At 35.9% G+C, this 22,348-nt stretch overlaps 1 protein-coding gene and 1 pseudogene across 4 annotated transcripts in view; both read left to right on the plus strand.

Moving 5' to 3' along the window:
* LOC139445690 (ras-related protein Rab-7L1-like) overlaps nucleotides 1-22,348 on the plus strand; it is a 164,146-nt gene that overhangs the window by 38,237 nt on the left and 103,561 nt on the right. For 2 of the 4 annotated variants that reach the window (XM_071226879.1, XM_071226883.1), the window contains exon 1: nucleotides 9,038-9,248. The exons of 1 other annotated variant lie outside the window; for it this stretch is intronic. The gene's annotated coding sequence lies outside the window, so the exon portion shown is untranslated. Of the gene's footprint in view, nucleotides 1-8,912; nucleotides 9,249-22,348 lie in introns of those variants that run through there. One more of the 4 variants, XM_071226880.1, reaches the window with a different exon arrangement.
* On the plus strand, nucleotides 16,693-19,051 carry LOC139446664 (uncharacterized; annotated as a pseudogene).

Below are 22,348 nucleotides of genomic sequence, written 5' to 3' on the forward strand. Positions count from 1 at the left end.
CCAGTTTTGAGTAAACATATCAATTGCTACCTGCTCAAAAGAGCTAAGAAAATACATTTTGTCTCCAACGCTTTGATTTAGCCAAACATATCCAAATCCGTGAGAGAAGAGTAAATGCTTAATGTTTGATGCCCAGGTTACGTAAGCAACACTATCACGATAGACAAGCATTTCGTAGCATTTTCTTGGGATTCGTTCCCGCGACATCTCTGTTATTTTGAGCCAGTATCTGAGTAAACGTAAATATGAACAAATATATAACGGGTATCTACCACATTCGCCATAGACCATATGACTTGGAGCTGATTCAGAAACATTTAGTATGATAAATTAAACCATTTGAACATTTACAGGAGTCTTTTATCTGTTGCAAACAGCAATTGTTTCAGATTTGGTAAAAAACATAACTTTGCATTAAATCTTATTTAATGTCACAGGAACTTTTGTTGTTCAGTATATATTATTACTTATGTGGCCTCGACCAGAAAAAGGGAGAACACCTGTAAAATCTACAGTTAATGGAATCTTTAGATTTTCTTTCAGCTGATGATAGTAAATAACATTTCAAACTTGTGGACAGAATCTGAATGTAATGGGTCAATATTTCTAATTTTATGAGATTTTATACTGTATTATCATATAATGGGTAGGTTTCTCAGCAGAATAAAGCCAATGGATAAAAACGATATCCGTTGGGGTCATATGCGGATAGAGATGCAAATATCAAAGGTCAAGTTGGGACTACTTTCACTGTTTATAAACAAACATGGCATCACCCTTGTCATTCAGCGATCAGAATCTGGAGAAATATCAATTACTATGTATTTAACAAGCCAAGGCTCGCTAAATACAATGTTTATTCCAAATACAGGATATTTACCATCCCCAAACACACTCGCGTGATAACCTCTATTTATCACTCATATCACCTCAACCATAAGTGGGGGCGGTCGGGTAGCCTAGTGGTTAAAACATTGGCTCGTGACGCCGAAGACCTGGGTTGATTCCCAATATGGGTACAATGAGTGAAGCCCATTTCTGGTGTCCCCCAGTGATATTGCTGGAATATTGGTAAGCAGCATAAAACCATAGTCACTTCCTCGCTCAACCATAAATGGAATAACACCTTTAAAATCTACAGTTAATGGAATCTTAAGATTTGTTCTCGGCTGAAGATAATAAATAACATTTTGCACTTGTGAGTAGAATGTGAATGCAATGGGTTAATACTGTTAATTTTACAAGATTTTTGACTATATTAAGACTCATATTGCCTCGACCATAAATGGAATAATGCCATTAAAATCTACAATTAATGGAATCTTAAGATTTCTTGTCGGTTGATGATAGTAAATAATATTTCAGACCTATGAACAAAGGTCTAAATGTAATGGGTCAATATTTCTAATTTTAAGAGATTTTTGACTTTTTTATGACTCATATCACCTTGACCAGAAGTGGGATAATGCCTTTAAAATCTACAATTCATGGAATCTTAAGAATTCTCCTCGGTTGATGATAGTAAATAGTATTTCACACTTGTGGACAGAATCTTAATGTAATGGGTCAGTGTTTCTAATTTTAAGAGATTTTTGACTATATTTTGACTCATATCACCTTGACCAGAAGTGGGATAATGCCTTTAAAATCTACAATTAATGGAATCTTAAGATTTCTTGTCGGTTGATGATAGTAAATAACATTTCAAACCTATGAACAAAGGTCTTAATGTAATGGGTCAGTATTTCTAATTTTAAGAGATTTTTGACTATTTTATGACTCATATCACCTTGACCAGAAGTGGGATAATGCCTTTAAAATCTACAATTAATGGAATCTTAAGATTTCTTGTCGGTTGATGATAGTAAATAATATTTCAGACCTATGAACAAAGGTCTAAATGTAATGGGTCAATATTTCTAATTTTAAGAGATTTTTTACTATATCATGACTTGTATCACCTTGACCAGAAGTGGGATAATGCCTTTAAAATCTACAATTAATGGAATCTTAAGATTTCTTCTCAGTTGATGATATTAAATAACATTTCACACTTGTGGACAGAATCTTAATGTAATAGGACAATATTTCTAATTTTAAGAGATTTGTGACTATTTTATGACTCATATCACCTTGACCAGAAGTGGGATAGTGCCTTTAAAATCTACAATTAATGGAATCTTAAGATTTCTTGTCGGTTGATGATAGTAAATAATATTTCGCACTTATGAGCAGAATCTTAATGTAATGGGTCAATATTTCTAATTTTAAGAGATTTTTGACTATATTTTGACTCATATCACCTTGACCAGAAGTGGGATAATGCCTTTAAAATCTACAATTAATGGAATCTTAAGATTTCTTGTCGGTTGATGATAGTAAATAATATTTCAGACCTATGAACAAAGGTCTAAATGTAATGGGTCAATATTTCTAATTTTAAGAGATTTTTTACTATATCATGACTTGTATCACCTTGACCAGAAGTGGGATAATGCCTTTAAAATCTACAATTAATGGAATCTTAAGATTTCTTCTCAGTTGATGATATTAAATAACATTTCACACTTGTGGACAGAATCTTAATGTAATAGGACAATATTTCTAATTTTAAGAGATTTGTGACTATTTTATGACTCATATCACCTTGACCAGAAGTGGGATAGTGCCTTTAAAATCTACAATTAATGGAATCTTAAGATTTCTTGTCGGTTGATGATATTAAATAACATTTCACACTTGTGGACAGAATCTTAATGTAATAGGACAATATTTCTAATTTTAAGAGATTTTTGACTATTTTATGACTCATATCACCTTGACCAGAAATGGGATAATGCCTATAAAATCTACAATTAATGGAATCTTAAGATTTCTTGTCGGTTGATGATAGTAAATAATATTTCAGACCTATGAACAAAGGTCTAAATGTAATGGGTCAATATTTCTAATTTTAAGAGATTTTTTACTATATCATGACTTGTATCACCTTGACCAGAAGTGGGATAATGCCTTTAAAATCTACAATTAATGGAATCTTAAGATTTCTTCTCAGTTGATGATATTAAATAACATTTCACACTTGTGGACAGAATCTTAATGTAATAGGACAATATTTCTAATTTTAAGAGATTTGTGACTATTTTATGACTCATATCACCTTGACCAGAAGTGGGATAGTGCCTTTAAAATCTACAATTAATGGAATCTTAAGATTTCTTGTCGGTTGATGATAGTAAATAATATTTCGCACTTATGAGCAGAATCTTAATGTAATGGGTCAATATTTCTAATTTTAAGAGATTTTTGACTATATTTTGACTCATATCACCTTGACCAGAAGTGGGATAATGCCTTTAAAATCTACAATTAATGGAATCTTAAGATTTCTTGTCGGTTGATGATAGTAAATAATATTTCAGACCTATGAACAAAGGTCTAAATGTAATGGGTCAATATTTCTAATTTTAAGAGATTTTTTACTATATCATGACTTGTATCACCTTGACCAGAAGTGGGATAATGCCTTTAAAATCTACAATTAATGGAATCTTAAGATTTCTTCTCAGTTGATGATATTAAATAACATTTCACACTTGTGGACAGAATCTTAATGTAATAGGACAATATTTCTAATTTTAAGAGATTTTTGACTATTTTATGACTCATATCACCTTGACCAGAAATGGGATAATGCCTTTAAAATCTACAATTAATGGAATCTTAAGATTTCTTGTCGGTTGATGATAGTAAATAATATTTCAGACCTATGAACAAAGGTATAAATGTAATGGGTTAATATTTCTAATTTTAAGAGATTTTTTACTATATCATGACTTGTATCACCTTGACCAGAAATGGGATAATGCCTTGAAAATCTACAATTAATGGAATCTTAAGATTTCTTCTCAGTTGATGATATTAAATAACATTTCACACTTGTGGACAGAATCTTAATGTAATAGGACAATATTTCTAATTTTAAGAGATTTTTGACTATTTTATGACTCATATCACCTTGACCAGAAGTGGGATAATGCCTTTAAAATCTACAATTAATGGAATCTTAAGATTTCTTGTTGGTAGATGATAGTAAATAATATTTCGCACTTATGAGCAGAATCTTAATGTAATGGGTCAATATTAAGAGATTTTTGACTATATTTTGACTCATATCACCTTGACCAGAAGTAGGATAATGCCTTTAAAATCTACAATTAATGGAATCTTAAGATTTCTTGTCGGTTGATGATAGTAAATAATATTTCAGACCTATGAACAAAGGTCTAAATGTAATGGGTCAATATTTCTAATTTTAAGAGATTTTTTACTATATCATGACTTGTATCACCTTGACCAGAAATGGGATAATGCCTTGAAAATCTACAATTAATGGAATCTTAAGATTTCTTCTCAGTTGATGATATTAAATAACATTTCACACTTGTGGACAGAATCTTAATGTAATAGGACAATATTTCTAATTTTAAGAGATTTTTGACTATTTTATGACTCATATCACCTTGACCAGAAGTGGGATAATGCCTTTAAAATCTACAATTAATGGAATCTTAAGATTTCTTGTTGGTTGATGATAGTAAATAATATTTCAAACTTGTGGACAGAATCTTAATGTAATAGGACAATATTTCTAATTATAAGAGATTTTTTACTATATCATGACTCATATCACCTTGACCAGACGTGGGATAATGCCTTTAAAATCTACATTTAATGGAATCTTAAGATTTCTTGTCGGTTGATGATAGTAAATAATATTTCACACTTGTGGGCTGAATCTTAATGTAATAGGACAATATTTCTAATTTTAAGAGATTTGTGACTATATTATGACTCATATCACCTTGACCAGAAGTGGGATAATGCCTTTAAAATCTACAATTAATGGAATCTTAAGATTTCTTGTCGGTTGATGATAGTAAATAACATTTCAAACCTATGAACAAAGGTCTTAATGTAATGGGTCAGTATTTCTAATTTTAAGAGATTTTTGACTATTTTATGACTCATATCACCTTGACCAAAAGTGGGATAATGCCTTAAAATCTATAATTAATGGAATCTTAAGATTTCTTGTCGGTTGATGATAGTAAATAATATTTCACACTTATGATCAGAATCTTAATGTAATGGGTCAATATTTCTAATTTTAAGAGATTTTTGACTATATTTTGACTCATATCACCTTGACCAGAAGTGGGATAATGCCTTTAAAATCTACAATTAATGGAATCTTAAGATTTCTTGTCGGTTGATGATAGTAAATAATATTTCAGACCTATGAACAAAAGTCTAAATGTAATGGGTCAATATTTCTAATTTTAAGAGATTTTTGACTATATCATGACTCGTATCACCTTGACCAGAAATGGGATAATGCCTTTAAAATCTACAATTAATGGAATCTTAAGATTTCTTCTCAGTTGATGATATTAAATAACATTTCACACTTGTGGGCTGAATCTTAATGTAATAGGACAATATTTCTAATTTTAAGAGATTTTTGACTATTTTATGACTCATATCACCTTGACCAGAAGTGGGATAATGCCTTTAAAATCTACAATTAATGGAATCTTAAGATTTCTTGTTGGTTGATGATAGTAAATAATATTTCACACTTGTGGACAGAATCTTAATGTAATAGGACACTATTTCTAATTATAAGAGATTTTTTACTATATCATGACTCATATCACCTTGACCAGAAGTGGGATAATGCCTTTAAAATCTACATTTAATGGAATCTTAAGATTTCTTGTCGGTTGATAATAGTAAATAATATTTCGCACTTATGAGCAGAATCTTAATGTAATGGGTCAATACTGCTATTTATAAGAGACCTTTTACTATATTATCACTCATGTCCTTTTGACCAGAAATGGGATAGCCCTTTCACATGTACAAATAATGGAATACTTGTAGCTGATTTTTATTAATTATCGATTAGATATTTACCCTTGTATTACTGTAATTAAGCCGTTCATAACACATTTAAAATTTATTAACTGTTGAATATTTATAATTATTTTTAGCTTTTGAAAGTGATTAGGACCACAAACTTAGCAAATATTGAGGGAGGTCATGATTGTTACTTTTCTAGGGAATATTATACCAGTAAGTGTGTTACACAAGGAGTGTCAGAATTCAGAAATTCTTGTATTTACCCAGTGAGGGTGAAGGTAATACATGGATTCTTACATGAGTTTTGTAAAACAGAATATGTACTGTGTTTATCCACGTTTATCCATGTAATGCCAATCGTCAAGCACGGGTACTATCTTATTCCGTGTATTTTACCTTCCGCTGTCTGGGGTGCGATTGGTTAGCCTATTGGTCAAAGCGTTCGCTCGTCACGTCGAAGGCTCGGGTTCGATTCCCATCATGTGTTCAATGAGTAAACCCTATTTCTGGTGTCCCGTGCCATGATACTCCAGGAATGCTGCTAAAAGCAGTGTAAATACATATTCACCCACTTACTCACTCCTTCTGCAGACGTCTATCCACTAGACCACTCAGGCAGTTGATTTCGTGTAGAAGGGGTCCCCAGCAACACATGCTTAATTTTAATTGTCTTACTAGGTGACTTCATGGATCGGAGGTTCAAGGTCCTCCGACGTGCTGGATGTTTGCTTATAATATCAATCACTATTTTGCTCTCTGCCCATGTGGACCAACATTTTACTGCAAGAACCAGTAACAGCAAAGCTGACCATGCAGGTAATATTCCCATGATCGGATGGGGAGTCCGGCTTAGAATCGTATAATGAGAGGCGACTAACGAGCCTCGGGTAGTCAGGTTCGTTATTTGGTTGATTGCGAGACATCGTACATGTCGGCGTGGGACGTTGTTCATACTTAAACCAATCGTTTATTTACATGTATTTATATCGGGGTACATGACACACAATTAACGAAGTCACTATACAAGCATGCCCACCCGGTCCATCGATTGTGGTGCCCGTGAAGACCCGGGGTAGAATAGGTCTTTTCAGCAATCCATGCTTGCCCTAAAAGGCGACTATGCTTCTCGTAAACGGCAACTAACGGGATCGGGTGGTCTGGCTCACTGACTTGGTTGATGCATGTCATCGTATCCCAAATGCATGGATCGATGCTCATGATGTCTATCACTGGATTGTCCGTGTTGTCTGGTCCAGACTCGATTATTTACAGACCGCCGTCATATAGCTGGAATATTGCTCAGTGCGGCGTTAAACAACCAACCAACCAACCATCGATTGTCGCCTAACATGACAAGCGAAGCGATGGGTATATTTTAAGCAATGCCCAACATAGACATACACAATGCACTGTCCATGGATCATCATGATTTTAGGATAGATATATAAATATATTATTTCGACTTGCTTCAACATATCTTTCCTTTATTTCAAATTGAAGCTGCCTGGTTCCTAAAACACTATGGAGTAACTATATACTCCTTTCTGTTAGGTCTGGTTTACCGGTGCATGCATGCGTGCATGAGGAGTCATATCCGTCTTACCGCTTATATCTGTTAGTTCTACATTTATATTTATACATTTATTATAAATTTGCACGCCAAACTTCTGAACTTTCATTACCTGCATCATGTATATGTGATAGGGTTAAGTTAAGGAGGTATTTGAGGTTACCACTAACTTGTATATGTGGGTAGAATGCCATTCTGAAACAATCGTCAATATCAAGCTTGGATACTTCTTAGCATGTTTCAAAGCTTACATTGGTCTGCATCTACAGCATTCTGAAGTATGTAAAATATAATACATCCGATACAAACCCTCTATCGTTATCTATCGTTCTGAGTGATGTATAGTTTATATCCGATATACATACTCCCCCGCGTCTTTCATTTATAATGATGTATATAACATGTCTGATATACAACACCCCGCGTTTCATTCTGAGTAATGTATATTTTATGTCCGATGTACCTGTGTACTTCCCCGTAACTTTGTAAAGAAGAATTATAAAACACTTTCATCTTGTGTAATTTTCGCCTCAATCTTCTGGCAAACCATATACAATTAACCCATCGAACTAATTAAAAGAAGTGGAAAGAGCTTGTCTAAATACAGAGGCAAGTGAAATAATTGTTTTGAAATTATATAAATATGATTTCTCACATCTACTCAAGTGTGAATTACAAGGATTCCATTCAGCACAGTTACATTAAATAAATTAATGAGGATACATGTTTTGCATTTCTATTCAGATCGTGGGATTGGAGGAGACCGCACGTTAAATTGGCCCACAAACAACAGAATACGGAAAATTGTTTACAGTTACAAACAAAACAAAATCTAAATGGAATGCATAATGTGTCGGGGCTCTTTTATTTAACGGCCTCAATCCGAAATATTTCATAAACCCCTCGAGTTACCGCTTTTACTTTTGTAATATGGCCGATTCCATTACATTCTATACACTATTGTGACCACAATGTGATGTAGAAACACATCCTTGATTTCAATTATTGATCTAATTATAACATAATTTGTTAAAAGAAATATCGCACAGACACTGTGACATTTGTGCATAAATGTGAATTGCCGCACAGAAAGGCGTGTGAATATTTGTCAAGTACAAAATAACAAAATAATAATAATAATAACTAAAGATGTTTCCAATTTATAGTGAAGAATTTAATGTGCGTTATTTATTTGGAATGGGACATGGAAATATACAAAAGATCATATTCAGTACGGTCCCCCCCCAAAATATAAACTAAATCATACTCCGCATATATATCGCCATGTGTTTTAGAGCTAACCGAAATCATTACCGCAGTAAATGGGGTTTTGCGAAATTGTGGACTGTTTATCCCAGTTCTGGTCGTATCCCAGTTCTGGTCGCTACAGACGTGCAGCGAAGGTGTGGTGGGGCTTCTATCCGCATTGTTAACTAGGTTACTGTCTTCGGCGACAGATTGCGCGGTTATGTTTATTTTTAGTGTCACACGGTCAGGTCGGTTTCACGTGACAGAGCAAAGTGATCATGTGATCGTTAAACTCTTTCCTAAAGGTGAGTGAAGGATTTTACTAATCCAGTACGTCCATGTAAAAATACTGGATCGTGACAGATTCAGAACTTCATTCTATTAATTTGAAAACAATCTGATCAGCTTCATGACCTGAAACACAATAAGTGCAACAGGTGGCGGTGGAGGTGGGACGGTATCAAACTGTTATTACACAGTGTCCGTGGACAGGCATGGGAGTGGGGTACGTATAAAGAGTGACTAACCACTGGCTTACTGGTCAAAACAGAAGCCAGGTTTTGATTTGATTTGTTTGCTGTTTGCTGCTACATTCGGCAATATGCCAGCTACATGAGGGCGCAAATTAAAGGAGCTCGTTATAGGTCAGTAAATAAAAATGTATACCTTCTACATATAAGTTCTCTACTTATATATAGCGGGTTATATATTTTAATATACTAACCAATAATGAGTTCCTGTGTCAGATCTGTCTGTAAATAATCGAGACTGGACCAGACAATCCAGTGATGGACATCAGTTTTTGACCATTGGCAATGGATGTTGTTGAGTATTTAAGAAATAACGTCTCTCTTCCGTGAAAGTTCATGTAAAATGAAATACAAAATACTTGGGTCACAACTAATTATAAATGCCAAAGGGAAAAATGTTCTTGTAATAGGGGCACTATGCTAGCTGTTGCTTTTAGCATGTTTAGCCTCCGTATGAACTGCCCCGACAGCAGTGTGGGATGAGTAAGCTTGTAACCATACACTTTGTTACAATAAGATACATATCTTGATAGAAACATTTTACGATTCATGACAATTCACAACTTAAAGTTAAACATATATTTTTGGGGAATATTCCAGTTATCTGACTGTAATCTGTAAATAATCGTGTCTGCACCAGACAATCCTGTGATTGACATCATGAGCACTGCTCTACACAATTTGGATTTGTAACACAGCATGCGTGTGTGTGTGTGTGTGTGTGTGTGTGTGTGTGTGTTTATGTATTATACAATTCTATTTTCTGCTTGTCACTACAAATAATCATGGTTGAAGAAGTGTATTCAACTTTCTTGTCAGATTGCTGGAACACAGTGCCCAATTCTAGGGGAATGTCTTCACAGGACAAAACTCTTGCTATCCTTTAACATCTCGTGTTGATATTGTCGTAGCAGCTGGTCATTGGGAATCTCCTACCATATTTAATCCTATTACCAATGAGATATGGGAGACAACAAAGAGGGGTGGGGGAATTCCAGGATTAGATCTTGTCGTTCATGCCTTGCAGATGGATAGTTTTCAGATCAAAAATCTATTTAAGTTCAATGGATTGGCGTCTAGCCATGCTCTGGTCTGAGTCAGTGTCTGTTTTAAGCTGTTGTATGATTTGATAGTGTAGGTCTCTGGTTGAGTGTCCCACAGAATTAAAGTATTCGGCGACAGGTTTGTCCTTTTGGTGGTTGATATTGGCAAAGTGTTCTTTGAGTTTAATGCAGAAGTGTCGTTTTGTTTCACCTACATATTGTTTACCACATTTGGAGCAGGTTAAAAGATAGATTATGTTTCTACTTTTACATGTGAAATGTGTTTGGCATTTGTATTTTTTGCCTGTTATATGGCTACTGAAGGTGTTAACTGACGCAGATTTTACATGATTGTTTGTGACAGTTGTCATCCAGGTTGGTGACAGTTCGCCCACTGATTTGTGGTTAGAGTGGTGGATATGTGATTGCCACTTTCATGAGGATGTCTCTAAGTGTGTGGTTCTTTCTATATGCTGCAATGTGTGGCACTCGGAACGTGTCTGTGCAGGTATCTGACCCTTTAAGTAGGTGCCAGGAGTTTTTAATCACAGAGCTGAACTTGAGTGCAGTAGGGTTATAATCTGTGATAAAGGTCACCAGTTTAGTGTCTTTTGAGGGTGTCTGTTTTTGTAATAAGAGGGCTGTTCTCTCTTTAGCATTTGCTCTCATTTTATTATCCATGAGAATTGTTTTAGGGTATGAAAATACTTCACTAGATTGTTGCTGTGAAACTTATATTGTGAATGCGAGCTGCATATCTTTTTGAGTCAAAGATATTGGCTGTATGGTCATTTGACTTTAATGTGACGTGAGTGACAGGAAGTGTATAGCAGAAGAGAGCGTGTATCCGTGGGTTTACAATATAGGTCAAAGTCCAGTTTATTTGTTTTCTGGTTAAAGATGACCCATGTGTCCACCCCTAGAAAATTCGGCAGTGAATTTAATGGTGGGATGTAATTTATTGATTTCTTTGATGAAAGATTCTTATCTGGTGAGACCCGGTGTCCAGATGAGGAAAATGTCATCAATGAATCTGATGTATAGATTTGGGGTGGTTCAGTGGTTCTTTTGAGAAGTTTTTCTTCTAATTCTCTCATGAATATGTTTGCATAGGATGGGGCTAGTTTAGTGCCTATAGCTGTGCCTCCTATTTGTTCAAAGTGTAGGATAGTAAACTAGTGGGGCTGATAGACCAGTTTGGTTTGAAACGTCTAATAGTAGGGCTGGAACGGGTAACTAGGGTACTTGGGTTGGGGGGGTCCTGAGTAGGAATCGGGTACCCACGGGACTACCCGGACCCATGGTTGGTGGTTACACTACAAGTCAGTAATGTTCACATTTCTTTCTGACAATGCACACATTCCCTTTGACTTGTAAATGTTTGAGTAAAGATAAAGCTTCAGTCAACTTCAGTGAACGTGTCGGATTGTTTGATACATTTATCTAAATAGTTTTAGCCAAGGCTGCGATAAAACAATTACCAATCAGACATTTTGTTCCCTACTCTTGAGACTTGCAGTGGGTACCCAGGTAGCAAATTTGGACTCGTCCTAGCCCTATCTAATAGAGGCCTTCTTTTTTGGTATATTGGTGTAAAGGGATGTGACATCCATAGTGACAAGGATGATGTCGCTGTGTGGTGGCAGGTTGAAGTGACCTAGTCTAGATAAAGTGGGTGGTGTCCCTAATGTAGCTTGGATAATCTTTGACGAACTCTTTATGTGTTCATCAGTGAAGCTGCTATTCAGTTCAGTGGTGGTGCCATTTCCGCTTATGAATCTAATAGGACTTTTAAGGATTTTAGGCAGGAGGTAGAACCGACCAGGTTTGGGTGCTTGGGTAACAGTCCATTCAACATTACATATGTGATTTCTTCTTTCGAGAGTCTGATGAGAGCCCCTGAGCTCGAAACTAGTCACTTGAGATTACTTTTGGGTCTTAGCTCAAACCCAAAACTTATCTATGAGAAATGGGAACTGATCTACAAAGATTGCACTACCTTGGTTTGTTTGTCATCTGTCAAGCTCATTAAAATGTGATGTTAGCAAACCGGAAGTGACATAAACACTAGCATGGAAGTCAGAATGACATCTCTATTTGTAATATTGCTATGAGATGACATGATTTGTTGGTGTAATGGAACCCCAAAAGTATTGTTACTGTTGCGTTGTATGAGTGTTCCGCTGGCTTTTGAAACTGCCAGTCTTTGTGGACTGGCAACTCTAAAAATTACCAGTCCCCCCGCTAATTTTTGCCAGTCCCAACTTTCAACAAATAAAAAAATGTATGAAAATTATTTGGTTTTAATTCATTCAACATCATGTACAGTGCATGGATGTCATCCCTGAAGTAACTTAGATCTTTATGTCATTGACACGAACTTCAGTCACAATTTTCTCTCCTTTTTAAAAAATATTTTGAGACAAAGTCGCTACAAATGGATATTTAACCTAGAAATAGACCTGTCGAAACCCTGATGGTAACAGACAAGCTGACTTTGTTCGAAAAATGCACTTATATGAATATCACCAATGTTTTGTTCAACAACAAAGATTTATAAGGTACTTTATTTGCCGGGCCACAGGGACTGGCAGTTACGTGAATTACCGGTTATTACCTAACTTTACTGGTAAAAAGGTAACTACCGGAAAACAGGAACACTGGTTGTATGTTGTATGTTGTGTAGAATTGTGTTTATGTTATCAGGTTCATTCTCCCATCTCTGGGATTCAGGCATCCTCAATGGAAAGGTTGTACAGTGCAGACAAAATAATATGTTTTTGTGTACCTATTAACAAAACCGTCTGTTTAATAAAGCTAGGAAAAGAACATGCTTTTCGGGCATTGTCTTATCACTTTATATCCTGCAGATCAGTCATTTTCACTGGCAATAACAAAATATTTTTTTCAAATTTCCCTCGTCATGTCAGGTGAGACTGAGCTGACCAGTCCTGACTTTATCACCGAATCTTGAGCTCAAGGCAGGGTAACAGCAAGTACCATCTTGTATCATCTTTTGGTACAACATGGCCAGAGATATAAATCACATGTCTATATGTAGGTGTGACTTACTGCTCTAGGCAGGGTAACAACAAGTACCATGTTGTATCATCTTTTGGTATGACAAGGCCAGCCAATTAAATCACATGTCTACATATATGTGGGACTTACTGCTTTAATGGGCATTCACACGGTACAACTAGTTGTATACAATTTGTTGCATGCAACACATTGCATCGTGTGAACGGGCAAGTCGGTCCAACTTTTGACGTACGCGAGTTGTACGAAATAGGACATGCTCTATTTTCATGCGACAAGTTGTATGAACGCAGCCAATCAAAACACGTATGAAAATCATGTGACATTTACACGTCAATTTGTAAACAAAAATGGCGACGCCGATTCACGTCGGTAACTCACCACTCAATAAAGGACCTATGAAAAGTAGGTACGTAGAATACCACTGTACCAAATTATATATTTTGACATTTGCATCGGTCTAATTCTCCTGGTTAAACTGTTCATGGTGTTATTTGAAACGACAGGCTATGTGACTGTACACTGTAGTGTAGACCAAGATGAGATTAGGTCCATTATATGTTTCTAAAACTTAAATTACATCATACACACAAATACACGTCACAGTTTTAGATTCTGTGGGAAAGTATCTATAATATGATGCCATTAACAACTATTTTAGCCCAAGCATATGTGTCACTAACGACATCTGGAAATAGTGTACAACGAAAAAAATGCCATTTTCGCATTTTACCAATTCACTGTTCTAAATGTGATTATTTATTCAAATTAAGTATAGCTACATGAGAAGTTCAATTACAAAACCATTGGGTGTCTGCTCTTTGTCAAAACACCAATCATCATTCCGAAAAGACTCCCATACCCCTATATTCGTTTTCGAAACATAAAAACTCTGGACCAAACCTCCATGTTGGATAGCGTTGCACAATCACAGTTCTTTTCGCGTCAGGCGAGATGCCTGTCACATAACATGTATTTCACACTCAGCTACGATACATACATCCCTGAATTCATCATACCATTAACAATCAATTGACATTTTGTCTAAGTCACTAATACAAACGGTCCAAATGAAATCAACCGCAATATTTAATGTGTGAAACCAAACCCTCTGCTCTGAAATCTACCAGTGGGCCTTCTCATTTAGAATGTAAACAAAGCAAACTTCTAGTTTTACTTAACATTTTCTACTATTCCGAGAGACTCGGTCGTCCATTTGTTGCATACATTAGCTCAGATTATTATGAATATGCATGGGTCGATAATCGTTGCAAGAATAGAGGAATTAATAATTAGAGTCCAGATACTTATTTGGAAAAGTCAACAGAAACTGTTCAACGTGCTGCCATGATTGACGCAAAATCACACACACTGACAACAGTATTGGTTTGCCTCTCCACGTTGTATCAAGGCGAGAATGGAAACATAATAACAAATAGAACTTTCAGAATGATTCTGATTACTTAACTTACATGACTCATTTATGTATAGATCCCAGCATCACGGTAAAACCTACTCCAAACATTCCGCGTACTGCTATCAGTGAACTCGCTATGTTATGACGGGAGGTTACCGGTAGTGATGTCATATTAGCATACGTCAGCATCAACATTGTGTACATATTTGTTATTTTCTTTGAGGTGCGGGTGAACTAGTACACAGCGCATTCAGTTCATGAAGTAGTTTACTGTTTCTTGAATTATAATTTGAATATCTCTTCAATATCGTCTCACCCAGTAAAATAATGCACTGCTGCAAAATGGGTACATGTATGAAGTACTGTTACTAATATAATCTAACATGCCATAGAATTTATGAAAAACATAATAATCAGCTGTTTGTTTGATCATAGAAATTGACATTCATCGTGTTATTCTTCCCATAAGATGCTATGTGAATGTAACACACTGCAACATATACATATTTCCTCTGGAGAATTGTGAAATATTCATTGTGGCAAATTTATATAGATAGGTTAAATAAAACATGCACTTCATTTCTTAAATTAAAGTAAATGTATACCTGGAGGAAATTTGTCACGTTATATTTTTATTAATGTATAACTCATGTTTGGACAACTACTTGACTTGCATTTGAATTTTATCGTTTAATTGGCGGAACATTGACAGCTAAAGATTGCATCAGGTGCGCTCTTCAAAATAGGGGCCGACCATTTGAGATTCCAGGGTGGAGGTGGGTCATGGTCTGTTGGGGTTTGGGTGTGCGTTGCCCAATAAAGCCCAACATTCTGTTCTTTTAATCAAAATTGTCTATACTATAACCGAATATAAGTGGTAATATACTGTTACTTTTTTGTGTTACCAATTTCAACGTTTCTTATAAATTGGGAAATAAGCTTAAAGTATCTGGCTTCAACTGGCCAAAGGGCACTTTCAGGAATTTCATAGTTCATTCTTTTATATTATAACAAAATCTGAAATATGTCTTCAGGACATTTTGGATGACAATCATTCAATGTCCCAGAAAAGGAACCGATGCGGTTATTAAAATCAATAGCTGTGTGGGAACTTTGTAGATACACATAAACAAAAAGAAACTAGAATGTATTGTCCTGAGCCAAAGCAGATGCTCACCACGGATATGACGGATACTGGGTATTGCTATGACTAGGTTAAGAATTGCTGAGTTATGCCCCTTTTTGTCTTTGTACATGTGGACATTGCCCTCGTGTTTTGGCGTCATGTAACGGAAAATTTTTTTTGCGCCACATAAAACAAGTACGTTTTCGTATCGAATGTGTCACCTTATACATTTAATTTTCCATCATGGGGTTCAAAATTCAATAATATACAAGTCCGTTAAATTGCAAAGTCAGAGGTTGGTCCAGTACCGCGCGACCGCAATTCTCGCACAGCATTGATTTTTCAAAGCGATGCGTCTGAACATTAACTCGGCAACCAAGATTCAAGCGATAATGTAGTGAATCACAAGTTTTTTGTCAGAGATCTCGTGAGACCCGAGATGTATGCAACTCGCCGCAGTGTGAATGCCGAGTTGTATACAACTTCAGTTCATGCAACTAATTGCATACAACAAGTTGTATACAACTAGTTGTACCATGTGAATGCCCCTTTAGACTGGGTAACAACAAGTACTATCTTGTATCATCTTTTGATATGACATGGCCAGAGAATTAAATCACATATTTACATGTATGTGGGACTTACCGCTATAGATGAGTTGCAGCAGACTTGCTTTCGCGCATGCGCATCGTGCGTGCGTGCGGCAAAAGAACACGGAAGTGAACCACTCTGTCAAAGTCAGAGCTGTCAAACTTTGCGCTGCCGTATTTACGTTCCGTGTTTACAAAGTTATCATGAGTGCCTACTACAAACATCTGTGCTGTAGACAAGCTTCGTTACGAAGAAAAACTAAATTTACTTGGATTTTCGCTAGATTGGGAACCATATATAATAAATAAGAACTGGATTGACGACGTTTCCCAGTGGCCAAACTTGCAGTATGGCGACCTGTACACTTATCTCATCGATTCGCCTGGTCCTTTTACCACAAAGAGTTTGCGATGTTTTCGTTCACTTGAGGCCTATACTTTTTTTTAAAATGGATGGGTTCATACGTGTCTCATCAGGTACAACTCTTCACAGACCAAGGGCATAATTAAGGTAAGTCATCAATGTTAATATTTTTATCTGAACATGCATTATATTATCTTTACGGTCGTGGCATGTAATTCTGTGCGGCGCCATAGTATGTGTTTTCTATGGACAGTGTACTCTTAATCCATAGTTTGTGTGTAAAAAAGAATAAGATCTTATAATTTAGAAACCACTGAATATCAAATATTATAATCAACCAATCGCATGAGAGTCTGTGACAGCAATATATATATATTAATTGTTGATTGATTTTTCAGGCCAAGGTTCACAGATCCCAAGCTGTGACAGAGAAGCCCCATGAAGCCTGGGTTGGTCTGGATAAGAGCGGCAGGGTGGACTGTGCACACTGTACATGCATGGCAGGGTATTAGATTTATTCATTTAATAAATATTTCTGTAAATAGGTTTTCTTTCAAATATGATCATCTGTTGTGGTAAATAAATCCCATTGTATTCAATTTCATATATTTCAGAAAAAAATTTGTAAATTAATTGTTCACAGTTTATTTAAAAGTTTGTTCAAATTCAGATTTGGTGAAGTCTGTCCACATGTTGCTGGTATCCTATTTAAAGTGGAGGCCTGTGTTTGATTTGAGTACAACAAAGTTTCCTGTACGTCCATGCCCTGTTCCTGGAATCAGACATTCACAAAGAAGGTAACATGCAAAATATGGAAATTGAAAGAACAAAATATTGGTGTTGATTTTAAACCAAAGTATGTTCCATATTCCTTTATAACGTTTTAAACAAATTGGTAATGGAAGTTGAGAACTATTTCATTGTTGAATTACATTAATGACTTATAAAACATCATTTAAAAAATTTGCATGTGTGTGTTAGTGGTTTAAATATCAGGCTTATTTGTATTTTTCATAAAGACAGTCAAGTTTGAAAACATGTCAGTATTTTAAAACTGTGTAATGTGATTTTTTAACTTTAATGTGAAATTCATTTTAGCAATTGCATGTGAATATTTTTTCAGGTTGAACCAGCTATGGTGGCAGACATAAACTTCTCCAAAGTCAAGAAGGTGCACTTTGCACCACCTCTGGCCCAGAGACAACCAGTTACATTTGCAGATAGTTCTAGTCTTATAGTAAAGTTGAGAAAAAGTGTACCCTCCGCAGCCATATTTACCATTACTAACCCTGTTATTACCGACTGGTCCAAGGAGGAACATGCCCAACTTCCTTCTCCACTATCACTTTTGTTTGATGAGAAATATAAACATTTGACTGAGGATGAGTTGAAATGTAAATGTGAGAATGGTTTTTCTGATGAGTTAAAGATAACCCAGCAGGAAGCTGCAGTGTTGGAGAAAGAAACCATCTGTCAGAGTGGATCAGCTACCTGGTTTGAGTACAGAATAGGACGTATAACTGCCTCTAATTTTGGTAGTATTTATCATTGTCAGTGTAAACCCAGTCAGGTTTCATTATTGAAAAAGATAATGCAATACGATCAAACTACTGACTCTGACAGTAATAAACATAACCAAGCTAGTGTGTATGCTCCCTGTGAGTGGGGTTTGGACCATGAAAAAGACGCTCTTGATCAATATAAAACTATTATGATGTCTGGTCATACCAACCTTGTCTTACAGAAATCCGGTTTTGTCATCAACCCAGATTTCCCCCACTTAGGTGCTACGCCTGACTCATATGTGAAATGTGACTGTTGTGGTAAGGGTCTTGTGGAGGTTAAGTGTCTCTTTAAATACAGAGACCAGCATCCTTGTGAAATTTGTGATAATCAGTTCTATCTAAAACCTCATGTAAAATATGATCCTGTTTGTATAAACTCTCTTATCATCAGGTGCAAGGCCAGTTACATGTCTGTGATATGAATTATTGTGACTTTGTTGTCTGGTCCAGAAAGGGTATCCATATTGAACGTGTCATAAAAGACACTACATTTTGAAACTCATTAAAAGTGAAATTAGATTTCTACTTTTTGAGAATTGTTTTACCTGAACTACTGACTAGAGCACATGACCATAAGATGAACCATGCTCACCCAGTATCCAGAGAAAGGCGTCGCTGCATAAAGTATGAATAATACAATACAATGTATGTACATCAATGCTTGTCGTAAGAGGCGACTAACAGGGATCGAGTGGTCAGGCATGCTGATGTGTTTGAACTATGTCATCATATCCCAATTGCGTGGATAGATGCTCATGATGTCTATCACTGGATTGTCTGGTCCAGACTAAATTATTTACAGACCGCCGTCATATAGCTGGAATATTCCTGATCGCAGAGTTAAACAACAAACAAACAAATGTACATAAATGCATTTTTAATGTTGCTGTCCAGTTATGGTACCCTACAAAGCCAAAGTACATTAAATTAAATCTAAAACTTCATCAGTCAATTCTTTTTCATTTGACTGCCAATGTCCCCAGTCTTCATAATGTTCAGTTGTTCATGAACTTATTGTTACACATCACACATCAATACTTGTGTTTGTAAGCACTTAAGTTGTAGCACTTGTGTGGAAAGAGTGATATTCAGCAGATATATACATCTCATTTCTTAGTTTGTTTATATGTGATAAACAATTATAATAATAATATGCTATTTATATTGCACATATTTCCACACCACTCAGGGGCATGCTCAAATCGCTATTACCCCGGTCACTGGGTCAATGTGCACTCAAGAATCATTCTCAGCTCCCTGAGGAGTATACAAACCAAGCTGCCTTTTTGGCGATAGAAGGTAAACAACCACCATTGCCATCTTATCGTACCGGGTAACCATTCACTGCTATCTTAAGAGAGGCACATTTCAAACAAAGTCACTTGCCCAAGGAGACGCCACACATATTACATGTGCTTCAGTCGCTATATGGCTGGCTGGAAAAATGCTGATGCGACGTTAAAGTTTATCTCACTCACTCACATGTGCTTCAATGCGTATATAATTCACCTGTCATGATATGTGAATTATTAAGACAAAAAGCTGAATATATCTGTACATGAATAAATCTGGATAACATCAACAGTTCCTTTTTTTTGTATCAAAAAGTGTTTACCATGTACCGGTAATTTAACATCTACTTGTTCAAAATTAACTCAGCAGAACAAGGATATAGAACATAGCAATAGTACTAGGATCAATTAAGTTGTCCACTACTCAGCACAACTTCATTACCAATTCTTATGTTATATGCATCAGGTATACCATGTAGACCACTATTCTAGTATTGGAGGACACAGGTTCACAAGAGCTGCACATACTTGGACCATCTTTCCAACAGTGGTCTCTGCTGTAGTGTTCGCTTTCTTGACAAACGTGATAGGGAGAGGACCTTTCATCACACCCCAATCTTTCATACATGTACAAATACACACCATACTTTTAAAATGTACTATGCCAAGAATGTAATCAAAATTTATTTAAGATTCCTTGGAACATTTGCACTAATTATTTTATGAAATCTTACTAAAACCATCTATATGCAACTTTGATTCAACGTATTGCAAATGATAAACTTTCTCACGAATAAAACTATATCAGGAAATAAAACATATATACAAATTATTTTACAAATACCATTGTTTCATGTGTACCTGGCACAAACTTGTCAATGATGCCACTTGTGAGAGTTATGATCTTGTCACTGGCTCGTCCACCCCATACAGGGGATAGAAAGATGATGGCTCCTGATGGACTGATACCAATAAGGATCTTCACTGTGTTGTGCTGCTTGTACCTTGAGTAAGTCTGGGATCTGGCTTTGTTGTTACTGGCTCTCTCGATGAAGACTTCTGTACAGTCAATGATGCATCTTACTCTTCTGAAAATCTTGTTGCGGAAACACTTGGGTAGGTGCATTTCAATAGTATCAGGCCACTTCACTAGACTTCCAAGGTTGATGTACAGTACATCAAGCCATGCGTGAAAGATCCTCGTAGCCGATGACTTTGATATACCAAACCTGTATGCCAAGTCCTGCATGCATAAATTCTTCCTCAATTTCATCAGAGTTAGGAGGAGTTCATCCTCAGCAGAAAGCTTGTTCTTCTTCCTATTGACATGATGAGAAGTCTCGCTGCAAATGTCCCTAAATACACTAACATTCTGTAGACCTGTATAAAATGATAACTGTTTGTCATACTCTGGTATTTTCCACTTTAAGTTCTGATACTGTTTTCTTCAATTTACATGTGTCAACTTGTAAGGACTGAACTAGGGTCTGTGTGAGGTCAACTTGCTTTTCCAATGTGCTGATGTACTTCTCCTGGACACGGTTGGTCATCTCAAGTCGCAAGGCATATTCTTTCCAGGAAAGCATGTCTTCCATCTCACAGTTCTGTATGTTAGTCTGCGATGATGTAGGGTAGCAAGATCGAGCTGTCATAATTGGATCAGTCTGGACACTCGCACTGACAGGGCTGTTATCACCATCAATCTGCAGAAACAATATAAGTCTTTACAACTTAGCACAGACATGCTTTGTAATTATGCACATTATCAAACTCTTTTGTGATACACATACTGTCTTTTACAATCAAATATTTGTTGACAAAAACAACATAATTTACAATTGTATTATTTTAACATAATATGTGTATTTTTAATTTAAACAGTACAAAATTATATTCAACATGTTCAAGAAAACAAGTAACTGTGAGAAGATCAGGGTTCACTCTAGGAATTTTCTGTGAAAATTTCAAATAACCAGAGGTACAACCACACTGGCCCATACAGCACACTGTTAAAATATCCCATGTTATATTTGAAAATTTGGGCTTTTTTCAAATTTAGGAGCTAAAAGCACAAGGCCCCACCCTGGAAGATTACTATGGTATGTAAAGTATAATGTTACTTACACTAAACTAAAAGGCATATGGTATTCCATGAAAGTAATACATCAGTGAGAACTTACACTAGCAATAGACAGAAGAGCTGATGCAGCTACACTGCGCTGAACATTTTCTTGCCTCTCTTTCAAACAGTTCTGTCTGTTTATTCTCTGTGTTGTGTAGCAGCATTCTCTGTTTTGAAGGAAAACAGACTTGGCACATAGTCCACATCATTTGGATCCTTTGAGGGACGACCTTTGTTAGTAAAAGAAAATGCACAATTTATAAGAAAGTCTTAAGACAAACGTACATTTTATTCTAAAATACCAGGTAGATCAATATAAAAATCCATTTACACAACCTTGATCTATTAGGCAACCAAAAACAGTAGGTCGTTGTTGTTAGTGTTAATAAAAGAATTGATTATATGTAATTAAAGCTGCGTCATAACAAACATAAGTTAAATACAATTATACGTAATGTTCTTCAGTTCCTAACACTCTACCGTAGCCATGGGCCCAGCTAGCAAAGATGTTTATGAG

The sequence above is a fragment of the Haliotis cracherodii genome, unplaced genomic scaffold (genome assembly GCF_022045235.1).
Source record: "Haliotis cracherodii isolate W230 unplaced genomic scaffold, xgHalCrac1.p SCAF_6, whole genome shotgun sequence".
NCBI classification, from domain to species: domain Eukaryota; kingdom Metazoa; phylum Mollusca; class Gastropoda; order Lepetellida; family Haliotidae; genus Haliotis; species Haliotis cracherodii.